The 13,149-nt window shown below is 39.2% G+C and overlaps 1 protein-coding gene across 2 annotated transcripts in view; it reads left to right on the top strand.

Moving 5' to 3' along the window:
• Positions 1-13,149, top strand: part of TSPAN9 (tetraspanin 9) — a 310,585-nt gene that overhangs the window by 48,882 nt on the left and 248,554 nt on the right. For both annotated transcript variants that reach the window (XM_020809250.3, XM_073000960.2), the window contains exon 2: positions 6,296-6,429. The gene's annotated coding sequence lies outside the window, so the exon portion shown is untranslated. The remainder of the gene's footprint in view (positions 1-6,295; positions 6,430-13,149) is intronic.

The raw sequence follows: 13,149 nt of genomic DNA, 5'->3' as shown, positions 1-13,149 counted from the left end.
TTTTATATAAACAAGTAACAGAGATTTGTAGTTATATGAGACCAGGACATTTATCACAGCAGCAGAAGCAGATTTTATTTAATTTGTTTTCCTTTAATTAATTTAGCAAACATTTCACTTAGCAACCCTCCAGTACATTTCATTATTCATCTCTACAGAGACATATGCTGTGTCTTAAAAGGAAATTTATGATGAAATCTGTGAAATGCTGAAAATCATTCATTTTGTAAGGTTTTGTCATGTTCATTTTATGGAAACTGATTGTTTTAATACAAATTGTGGCTTTCATTTTGTTGTAATATTCACAGTATTTCTTAATATTGAACTGAAACACATTTCAACATTTCATATTTTGACTTGTGCTTTTTCAGTGGTATTAATTATGTTAGCTGAATTGAAATATTGGATACAGGCTCTCTATAACTCTGAATATTATTGCATGATTAGAGCAAGGAATGGATTGTGTTGCTGCCCTCACTGCTTTTGGCTTCCCTGGGCCTTCTATGGCCATTGTGGAGATCAGGAATCCTTGATTTTATGTAGAGAGAATCCTTATGTAAAAAAGGATCTATCTATCTATCATCTATCTATCTATCTATCTATCTATCTATCTATCTATCTATCTATCTATCTATCTATCTATCTATCTATCTATCTGTCTGTCTGTCTGTCTGTCTGTCTGTCTGTCTGTCTGTCTGTCTGTCTGTCTGTCTGTCTATATCCTTTTGTAATGCATGTGCAATATATATAAATATTTCACATGCATTACCAAAAGTGGCTACCAGAGACAATGCTATGTATTCTCCAGTAACAAGTATTCATAGCATGTTTCTGGTAATACATGTGAAAATAGTTTTTTCTAGATTTTTTTCTTTTAATATTCTTAATGTTTTCAAACTGTGGATAAGTGAATCAGTGGATACTGATTCTGTGGATTGGGGGGGTGGTCCTACTTTAAATGTTACCATATATTTGAGCAGAGTTTTAAAGCCATGTTTCCTGCACCTAGATTATTGTCTTTGACTGCTTCTATTTCCTTCAGACAGACTCATTGCCAAACATTATAAAGGATGTAAACACAATGGTTTTGGGCAAAGTCTGGACTCCAAGTGATGGTACTAGCCATGTGCTGGTTTCTGGCTTTTGTTTGTAATCACAATCCGTGTCAACCATGCTACAGGCCAGCACAATAGAGTGAAGCAGCCTGCTTAGGAATGTATTGTAAAGGGTGGATGTTGGGATACAAGAGCCAGGATGCTTTGTGTGGCCTCATGATAGCTACCACTGGGCTTTCAAAGCAAAAGCAAAGCAAAGCCAAGACTTTTCCAGCTTGAGAAATCTGTGCGAATAATGGTTGTGACACTTTTGTGGAGAGAAAAAGAAACCAAAGGCATTTGGATGACATGGTGAAACATGCTTCCAGTATGACAGATAAAATTGTTCAAGGTATTTGCCAGCCTACTGTACACAAACAACCATCGTGCAGAGGAACAGTCCGGCCCACAGAGGTTCTGGAGAAAGCTGTTCCCATCACTGAAGCCCCAGCCCCATTTGATGCATTTCTCCCACTCTGTTTGGGTTTCCAATGGCAGCATGAGCATGTCAGGGAAAAGCCCTGTTCCTATATTTGGAGGAGGCAGCAAGATTCCTTCTGTCATTGCCAGTCAGCATTGTGACCATAATAGGGCAAACTGCGGTGCTATCTCTAGTTTGAGGCCCTCGTCCCCACCGGTGTTCTCTGTTAGAAAATGAGCAAAAAGGGGTGTGTGAATACTTGTGTTTGTAATCAGAGATAGCAAGGGTGTTCTCCATGCTGAGCAGGCAGTGGAACTTTGTGCTTCTCCTTGTACAGAGGGAGATGTGATGCCAGGTAGAGGGTGAGATGAATGGTATCAGATGAGAGTGAAGCTTGTAAGAGGACTCTACCTCCCATGAGGCCATCCAGTTTGTCGGCTTCATCCTTGGGGATAATTTGACTCCTAGAACCAAGGCACTAGAGATGGGCTATTTGTATTCATATCCCTGGGGATACAGCTGAACGCAGAGACTCCCCATCCCCCCCTACTTGCCAGAGTGGTCAGCTGCACAGGAAGGTGGGGAAGTGCCGGCTAGACTGCTTCCATGACTGGCAGAATGATATGGATGACACCCAGGTGTGCTGCTCGGTGACCATTGAATGGGCCGACCAGATTGGGAGGGAGGAGCAGGATCTCCACAGCAGTTGTGGCGCCAATATTCATATTTGTATCCCCAAGGATACAAATATAAATAGCCCATCTCTACAAACCTCTTCCTCTCCCCTGCGTCTGTTAGCAGAACAAATGGCACCAAGCAGCAGTTACATCAACTGGTGGGTTCAGTTCTTGAAAACTGGGAAGTTTGTCAGAGGGCAGTTTTCTCTTCAGAAAGGAATCATGTCCACACTTGCTTCTTTTGGAGAAGAAGAAATACTGCATTTATTAGAGAAACACAATGAGATAGGAAGGGTAACAAGAATCTTATTTTTAGCTAAGTAAGGTGGACATGCAGGGAGGCATAGCTGTCCCCTTACTTCTTGAGAATAAAGACAAGATGTCCCGTTGGTTCTTTCCCTGTGAGGGTCAAGAAGGAAATATAAGAAGGAAGGATGTGACATCATCAGTCATAAGAATATCAATCCAGATTGAAGAAAGGTCAGCACAGATTAAAGCAAATAAAGAGGTCCTTCTCTGCCTTTTCCTCCTCATGCAGTGTGTCAGCTGAATTGCACCCAGTCACCTTCAACAGTCTTAAAGAGACTATGTTGTGAGATTAGCAGAGGAAAAATAAAGCCACCAGTTCTGCCACCACAGTCAAGCTAGAATGGGGGGAGAGGTTTCCAAATAAAATTTGAATGCCTTCTGCATATTTCGTACTTGGGGTTTAAGAAGTGCTTTTCCTATCTCCTTAACAATATTTCCTGTCTCCTTACCAAATTAATACTCGATTAATGCTGTTATAAGTGCAAGCTACTACAGTATATTGTGTGCATTACTGCTATACCCACATTTGTGACCTCTCATAATTTTGGGTGTCTGACTTGCTTAATGAAATGAACTCAGGTTCTGATTTGAAGAATATATATTGGACCAAAATATGCAGTTCAACAGTGAAAATACGTGGAATGTTTTGTATAATCAATAAATAGTATTGCCTTTCTGTGATCAGAAAGCTAAATATTTGGAAGAAGGAGAGAGGGTTGCAATTGCATTCATAGCTGAAGTTGGGGAAGATACCTATGGACAACCATCCTTCTCTGGTGCCTCTGCACTACACGTAAAACATGATGATAGGGTAATTGAAGTCTTAATTAGAAAGCATACGAAAAATAAAACAACTCCTCTTAGAAACTGGGATGGTATTCTGAATTCAGAGTTAAATTTAACTCAAGAATGACCCAGTGATGAAAATATCATTGTTTTTAAATTTTCAACTGCCCCAAGAGCATTCTCATTTGGGAGATGTATAAGCATTTTAAATACCTAGATAAATGTCACTCTTTGGAGTAGTAATTTGTAGAAGAGGACTGTAGGTTATATGAAAACAAAAGCCTTTTAAAAAATAATGGATGTTATACCAATAGAGGGGGTAGATAGCTTGCCATACTGTACTTGATAGAATATGATCTACGAGGGGGTGCTGATAAGTATTGAGCCTTTCCCAGAAAAAATTGAGCTAGGAAGCTGTAACTGCCATACTATTCTACATATTCCCAAAGGAAGTCAATGCACTTGCTACGTCGGTCCTGCAGCTCAAGTCCCTGCAAATAAAACTCTTCCAACTGCTGGTGCAACCACTCATTTGCAGCATTAGTTGCCTCCAGAACACTCCCAGATCGTTGTCCCTTTAGGTGTTTTTTGATTTTGGGGAACAGATCATAGTCAGAAGGAGATGGGTCGGGAGATTAGGGTGGGTCGGGCATCACTTTGAAAGCCTAAGGAGATCAGTTTTGTCATTGTTTCACTTGCAGTGTGTGATGAGGTGTTGTCATGCAACAGGATGACACTTCTGGAGAGCTTTCCTCGATGTTTTTCCTTGATGTTTTGCCTCAACTTCGTCAATAAAGCACAGTAATATTTTGCATTGATGGTTGAACCCTGTTGGAGGTAGTCCACCAGCATAACTCCCTTCTTATCCCAAAAAACTGTTGCCATTTGCTTCTGCACCGACTTTTGCACTCGGAACTTCATTGGCCTGGGGGAACCACTGTGCCTCCATTCCTTAAACTGTTCCTTTGTCTCAGGATCATAAGAATAGATCCATGTCCAGTTTGCCCAAGAAATCTGACTCATTTCTTGTGAAATGTTCCAAAACAGCCACTGATGACTCCATACGTTTCCTCTTTTGTTCGGTTGTCAAAAGTTTGGGGATCCACTTTGCTGCCAGCTTTCATTTCCAAGTCGTTGTGGATAATGGCACCAACTCTCTCATGTGATATTCTCAGATATATAGCAATACTTTTGGCTGATATTCAGTGGTCCTCCATGATCATGTCATGGTTAGCTTTCACATTTGCAGGCACAGAGACAGAAACAGGCCTTCCACTGCGTTTCTCAATTTCAGCACAGAAATTGCCAGTTTTAAAATTGACAACTCAATGTTTAACTGTTGCATATGAAGGGCCACTGTCACCCATAGTTTGTGACATTTCATCATGGATCTGCTTCGCACCTTTCCCTTGCAGAAACAGGAATTTGATTATGGTCCTATGCTCTCTTCCGCATTGAACTTTTCTGGAGGTGCCGCCATGTTCACTTTGGACCAGAAAATGAAAGTTAAGTTAAAATCATAGGTAGCTGATTTTTGCACTGTTGAATATAGACAAATTGGCTAATACACCCTGCAATTTATAGCTTCCTAGCTCAATTTTTTTCTGGGAAAAGCTCAATATTTATCAGCACCCCCTTGTACTAGCGCTGTCTAATCCTCAGCAATCTTATTTGCAATCCATCGTTGTGACCCCAAGTGAGCTTACTTGGCAGCTGCAATTTCATGGCCTTGTCTCCAGTTTAGCTCTTCCAGGAGAGGACCTGGCAATCTTTCCCACCAGAATTCAGTCTGCATTTGTCCTATTTAGCTGACTTTGGTAAAGGCAGCAGTTGACTTAGCATAGCCACTTGCTTTGAGTTTTCCTTGGCCCCCAGCTCTCCTTTTGTTATTTATCTTCAGGGATGTTAGCAAGTCTTCCCCTCTGAGTGTCTAGTCCCAAGTCCAAAGGTTTGAGTCTCAGTCTTGATTCACTTGCCCCATCCCTGAGGCTTGGGATGGATGTCTGGGACCCAAAGACTTGGGCCTCCTGCCATACCCCACACCATTGTGCACCTCATACTGTTGCACCCCACCACTACTGTGCAACCCCCTTGTTCTGCACCTCCCTACTTGCTTCTGCAGCCATGCCACCTTCTAAGCCTATGTGCATAGCAGGCCTGAAAGGGAAGCGGGGTAGACCCATGTTCCTGCGCAAAGACAGCGGGCCTGCCTGGCTCTCCTTCCAGCCCTGATGTCTGTGCAGGTCTGGAAGTGGCAGGGCCTGCTGCACATCTACCCTGCAGGGCACCCCTGCTGGTGCTGCACTCCCCATTGTCACTCACCCCCTACCTACTCCTGCCACTGCCACTGTGCTGCCTCTACACGGGCTCATGGGCCTGCCTAGCTTTCCTTCCAAGCCCACTGTTGGTAGTGGCAGCAGGAGTGGAAATGGCCGCAGGGATATGTAGTGGTGGCAAGGAATTCGACAATGTCACTTGGATAATTACTTCTGAGTTCTGAATCAAGTCTAATGCATTAACAAAACTCTGCAACTTGAGTTGGGACTTAACTACAAGTTGCACAACTCGAGTCCCCAACTCTGTTTGTCTCTTATTGCTGCTCTATAATTCTATGCCATAAATTCACTGACTCGTTTTGGACTGGTCACTTATTCTTCGTTTCCTTTGGTGTACAAGTCTCTTTTTTACTTACCCGATTCAACATGTTTCTGGAGGATTTCTCCTAACAGTACAATTATGGCCTACACTGGTTGGAGGATGAGACTGTGCAGTTATATTTGCATTTGTAAAACAATGTGTTTCCCTCCAAAGCTTTCCTTGTGCAAACTTCCCTTGCCTTAAACCTTGTTAAGGGTTATATCGGTACACATTAAGTACAGTTAACCATGACCAAGGTTACCTCTGAACCAGAGTCCATGATTTGTTCTGAAGAGGAGATAAGGCTGGATATCTCCCTCACCTTCATTGTGTCAACTGGGACCAATTGCCATTTGTGTTTTCTCTTTCAGATTTGACAGTAGTCATTACACAGAGCCATCTCTGAGAGGACAAGACCACAAAAACTGCTCCATTGGCTTAGCAAGAGCCATTGTCTGGAGTTGTGTCCAGTGCAGCTATCCCACCGGTCTACAGCAGAAGAAAAGTAAGAGAAATTTCATCAAGCTTCTCCTACCCATCTGGTCATCGTTATGTAATCTCATTATATTACAGAGTTAAAGAGTTAGTACATAAATAAACTTATTTTTCCTTTCCTTTCCTACTCCTTTTACATTATTCATAATGTCTTTCAGGTTATTTGAAATGGGAACCATCTTCAGCAGAGGCACAGTATAAGGTCTATCATGCACAACGTTGGTTGTTGCTGCTGTTATGTTTAATTAACAGTAGGGTAGGGGAAATTCATAGGGAAGTGATAAGAAGTGCTAAAAGCCCTGCTCCTTGAAGTGAGAAGAGTTTATAAAAGCATTCTTTCAGAGAGAAAGACTAAAAATACCTGCACGTATTCTGTCTTTTAATTAAAATGCTTGCCTCCTTAAATCCAGCTCAGCTTTTCTGATTTGCTTGTTGAACATTTGAATACTCCCCTCAAGTGTTTCATCCAGTGATGTGGACAGAATGTTTTCTACTGTATATCCTTCCACAGGCAAAAGCAGTTTTTAAAAGTACTGTCTTCTATAATTCCTTAGCAACACAATGAATGAGTGCTTTAAAAGTCAAGTTGAGCAAGTAGAATAGGTACAGTGGCTGTCATCTCTAAAACCAAAGCTTCTTTTCCCTAGGTGACTGTCCTGAGGAGGCACATATATTTCTGTGCACAACTCTGTGGACATGCCAAGATTTATGTGTGTGTCACCTTATGGACAATCTCCATGAATTCTCACAAAAATTGGGGGGGGGGGACCTTCCAGTGGGACACCCCCTGTTTTTCTATGGGATTATATGGGACCCCATTGGTTCTGAGGATTACCTGACAGAATTGCTCCCCCAGTGCTTTTTAGAAGGCACAATGGGGCTACTGACCCAGACCCGGGGTTCTGTAGGCCACATTTTGGTTGCTGAAGTTAAAATGTAGCTTGTAGGCTATGTGTTGCTGACTTCCATCTTTAAAGTATTTACAGTGACTCCAGTAAAAATGATTTCACACTACAATTTAGGATTTAGAATTACAGTAATAGAGAGTTAGAAATACTGTGAGGCACATCTAATCCAACCCCACCCCCATTTTATGATACAGAAAATTCTCTGATACAGCATCCCTTATGGGTGGCTCTCTAGCCCTTGCTTGAGAACCTCTCACAAGGAGATTTTCACATTTTCTGAGGCAGTCTGCTTGATATTTGAACAGCTCCAGTCTTCAGGGCACTTTTTCTTTCTAATGATAAAATGTCTTATCTGGTTAAACTTTCATCCATTGGTTTGGGTTCTTATTTTGTAGAGCAGAAATAAACATATCAGCTCCATCATCTCTGACAATCCTCCATGTACGCAGATGGCTATAATATTGTATCAGAACTATCTCTTCTGCAGCTATTAATTTTTTTTACTAAGTACTATGAACATGTAAAGGTAACATGTAATAACTATTTTATTTTTATTTATTTATTTGTTCGATTTATATCCCGCCCATCTGGTATATTCTACCACTCTGGGCGGCTTACAGAATATCAAAACAATTAAAAAACATAAAAATAATAACTAATATATAATAACTAATAACTGTGCTCAGTAATGCATGAGTAGTATTGTGGATTTTTTTTCCAGATTTCTTTTTTTTTTTAGAAAGCATGTTGGTTTCATTTGAATTGAGTAATTGAAGTCCAAATGGCTGAAGATGTCCTGCAGGTTTCTCTCCCAGCAAAAATTCTCCTTACCGTGAGAAGTGATGATGGTAGGATGATAGCAGAAAGAATTCACTTTCACACTATATTCAAACAGGATAGGCATCCAAGTCATGGTGTCATACTGTACATTACAGATAGTCTGCAGCTGGAAGCTGAAATTGTTAGCGTTCCAGAAGTGTGGTTTCCCTAATTTTTTTATTTTTGGTTGTTGAGCACAAATATTTACAAATGATGCCTGTGTAAATCCAGAAGACAAACTAGGTTGTTAGAAATGCCATCCTACATGGAAGTCATCCATCAGCAAATTCCTAAAAAATCAGAAGACTCTTTCAAAATTATTTCTAGTCATGGATGCTTACATTGCAGCATTGATGTAAAGATTATTGAGATATTTTACTTGGAACCATTTCAGTGCTTAAAAGCACAATATCAAGTAGTAAGGATTTCAAGTTAGAATTCCTTTGCTTCCTACATTTATTTTTTATATATATACTTGCCAAAAAAGGGGAATTAAGGCAGCTTACACTTTTTTAAAAAGACAAATGCGATTAATTGTACAATAAATTGCAATATTAAACAGTATGCATAGTACTTATTAAAACAACGGAATAAAAATATTTCAAGCAAAGAAAAACAAATTTAAAAAAATTCAAAAGTAAATGTGGCCTGTGAAAATCTCCTCCCTCGCTGCCAGTCCGACTGCATAAAAGAATTTTGCCTGCAAGTGAAAGAACAACAGTGAGGCCTCCCTTGGGAGGGAGCTCCACTACCTGGGAGTAGCCACCAGAAATGACCTCTCTTGTGTCTGGTGGCAAGACTGAGAGAAGGGGATCTCTCCTGCAGATCTCATTCTCAGTGTAGTCTTGCATGGGAGAAGGCACTTTTTTGAAATAGCCTGGACTCCAGTTCTTAAGGGCTTTATAGGTCAAAATACTGTAATTGCTTTGAAATCAGCCTGAAAATGGACCAGAAGCCACTGAAGCTGTTGTAGCAATGAATTTTAGTTCTCCTCTAACTAGGTTCAGGCAGCACTTTGTTTATAGCATCCTAGAACTAGACTTTTTGAATACATATAGTATGGGATGCAGCTACATTGTGCTCCAATTGGCAAATCTGACATCTCCAGTAACTGGTACAGCCGGCACACTAGTTTTAACTGTTCAGATGTGCTCCTAGCCATTGCTGATGCTGGGCATCCAGAGTTGAATCCAGGAGCACATTCAAACTGGAAATTCGACTTTTCAGAGAGAGTGCAGCCCCATCCAACACAGGTTAGTTCCTTCTTTCCTGATTTGACTTTTGAGAAGGAACATCTCTGTCTCATTTGGATTAAGCTTCAGTTTGTTTACCTTCATGCAGTCCCTTAATGAGTGCAGACTTCTACATGCTGCGGCACCAAACCCCAGGACTCTGGACAACCTCTCCCAGTGGTTTCTTGTAGAGGCAGAACAGAATCCTGAGGGATCCCACAAGCTAAAAGCTAGAGGACTGAACTGGAGGCCTCTAGTACCATTTTCTGTGCTCACTCCTCCAAGATATACTGGAGCCTCTGTAACTCAATGCCTGTGAGACCCATCCTAGAGTGATGGCCAAGAAAGATATTTATTTTATTATACTTACGGTATATACTACCCATCTAATGGGAAGCCACGACTCTGAGTTGTTTACAACAATTAAAACCCATCCATTTACCATATAAATGAACAAATGGAATAACAATAACCAAGGTAAATTATAATAACTAAAAAACTCCAACAAACCCCAGCGATGGCAGCATCAAAATAATTCCAATGTCATAAGGGGAGGAAGTTCTCTTTTTTATTATTAATTTTGAAATATATAGAAGTGCAGAAGGAAAACTACAGAAAAAGATACATTTTCATACATTTGTATATATCAAAGACAACTGATAGCCTATTTACATATAGTAGCTTATATAGCCTTCTTATTTTAAAATCTATACTATACATATTATTCTTAGCAGTGCCATACTTTAGTTTTTGTTAACATTTTAGAACGTGAACTCTGCCTAATACTTTTTGCAAAGTTGGTTCTGTACTCCTTCTAATTATTTATAATAGTCAAAATAGTTTTCCCACTCTTTTGCAAAGTCTTTAGGTGACCTTCTGTTTACATAAGTCGTGAGTGTAGCCATTGTAGCATATTTAAGCACTTTATCTCTTCAATCTTCTTTTGTTGGCCATGTCTCCATTTTCCATTTTGTTGCCATTACTATAGCTGCTGTCAACATGAAATTGAAACATTCTTGTGAAGATTTTCCCAAATTATCTGGTGTTATTGCCAAGATCATGGTCTCTGGTTTCATTTCAAATCCAACTTTCGGAATAATTTGCATTTCAGAATGAATGTCTTTCCAGAATTTCTTTGTCTTTTTGCAAGTTCACCACATGGGGTAGTAGGAGCCTTCAGCTTCCTGGCACTTCCAACAGAGATATGATTAGCTTTTGTCCATATTTTTAAATGTCTTTTGGGGTTATGTACCATCGATAATGGTAGGAGGCAAAGGGGACGACAGAGGATGAGATGGTTGGACAGTGTCATCGAAGCAACCAACATGAATTTGACCCAACTCCAGGAGGCAGTGGAAGACAGGAGGGCCTTGCATGCTCTGGTCCATGGAGTCACGAAGCGTCGGACACAACTAAATGACTAGATGACAACCATTGATAATACATTTTATATCAGTTTTCTCTTAAAGTTTGACTTGCAGTAAATTTTACATTTTTTTGTCCATAGTCCCTCCCATTGTTGGAAGGTTATCAGTTTCCATAGATTCTGCATCCACTTTAACGTACTGATTTTAACTGGCTCCAATTCTGTTTCAAATTGAAGGAATAGTTTGTATATTTGTCCTAATAGTTGCTTTTTTGTCTAATTGTTCTCTCAAACTGTTAATTTTCTTAATCTTCCTCTATTATCTTGTCTAGCCTCTTTATATATTGAAATTAATTGAACATAGCCAACTTAACTTTTTTCCCTTCCTCTTTTATTACTTGCTAAGATTTGATTCCTCTCTGTCAATCTATCATCTCCTGAAAAGTTGTGAGGTCATGTATCGTTCTCTCTTGCTTGTTGTAATATGCGTCCATAAGAGCCATTGTTGGTGATATTGTTGGACTGATTCTCTATTTTAAGGAATCCCATGTTTTTAACAGACAACCCCTGATTATGTGTCCTTTATAGCAATATTTAGTTCTTTTTTTATCCATAACAGGTTATGTAAGCTTTCACATTTATCTGTTGATTCCAATTTCATTAACCTGTCATTTGGGTTTTTTTAAATCCAATCTACTATCCACTCTAAAACTGCTGCTTGATAGTATAATTTAACATTAGACACACCAGTTCTCCTCTTTTCTTATCATCTTGTAATATTTCAAATCTTATCCTTGATTTTTTTGCCGCTTCATTTGTTTTTGTTTTTGCTAGTCTTTTAAAAAATTTTTTCCTGAATTGGACTTGAAATCATTTGGAGCAAGAAGTTAATTTTTGGCAATATGTTCATTTTTATATAAATATTTTTCCCAGCCAGGATAGTTTTAGATTAGCCCATCCTGTTAGATCTTTCTGTATTTTTTCCCATAGTGTTTCATAATTATCCTGATACACTATTTTATTATTTCTTGTTAAACAATACCTAAATACTTTATAGGTTTCTCTGTGAGTTCACATGCTGTAATTTTAATAATGTTATCTTCTTGTTTTGTTAGAAATTTTGTTATAATTTTGGTTTTTTTCTATTAATTTAAAACTTGAGTGGAGTCCAAACTTTGCTAATTGTTTCATTACCCATTGTATAGAATATAATGGATTGGAGCTAGTTAAAACTACACCGTTGGCGTAACTTTATTTATTTATTTATTTATTTATTTATTTATTTATTTATTTATTTATTTATTTATTTATTTATTTATTTATTTATTTATTTATTTATTTATTTATTTATTTATTTATTTATTTATAATATTTTGCCCCACCTTTCTCCTTGAAAAGGACCCAAGGCAGCTTACAGCAACAAAATACGATATTTAAAGATGATGATAGATAGATAGATAGATAGATAGATAGATAGATAGATAGATAGATAGATAGATAGATAGATAGATAGATAGATAGATAGATAGATAGATAGATAGATAGATAGATAGATAGATAAAACTTTATTTCAGTCAAAGACCAGCCACAAATAAAACATCAAAATATGTAAATATACAGAGGTATACAAAAATATTGGGATCAAATGCAAATACTCGGTTCTGAGGTGAACAACAACTGCATCTAAACATCTCCCCTAAAGCAATTCCAGAATTTCTAGCAAACCATGCTCTAACTACAGAGGCTCATCCGCTTTTAGGGTACTTTTTTCTAATGCCCACTGCAGCAGTAAGAAATTTGGCAACCCTATGTGTAAGAATGGGATTGGAGTCAGACAGCAGCACATGCATACATTGTTGCTCTGTACAACCGGGGAATCGGCCAATCAGAAGGGAAACAAGTTCTTCACGTACATCCTTGTAAAATGTGCACCGCAACAGGATGTGTTCAGTTGTTTCCATCTGCTCCATTCCACATGGGCAAAGGTGCTCTGCCCAGGGGGTCTTTTCATACCGTCCCTCCTGTACTGCTGAAGGTAGTGTGTTAAGCCGGGCCAGAGTAAACACCCTTCTATGCCTGGGCTGCTCCAACTGGGCAATAATTTCTAATGTGTTTGTAGGAGAAAATCAGATATTGTCATAGGTGTGTATATTAATTTTATGTCCATATGTTTGGCATTAATCAGAGCTGACATGCTGGCCAGGGCCAATGAGAGTTGGATTCCAGCAAAACCTAGGGAACTCCAATTTCTCCAGGTTTAATCCCTTACTATGAAACAAAAGTCTCCTTGATGGCTCAAAATGATTAGAAATTTTGGGAATGTATTTACAAAACAGCCCTTTTGCCTCTGAGCAATGAACTGACTGAAGTAGCTCAATGGACAGGCAGGTGCATTTAATTTAACC

The sequence above is a fragment of the Pogona vitticeps genome, chromosome 5 (assembly GCF_051106095.1).
Source record: "Pogona vitticeps strain Pit_001003342236 chromosome 5, PviZW2.1, whole genome shotgun sequence".
Lineage (NCBI taxonomy): Eukaryota > Metazoa > Chordata > Lepidosauria > Squamata > Agamidae > Pogona > Pogona vitticeps.
This window is presented reverse-complemented; position numbering and strand designations above follow the sequence as displayed.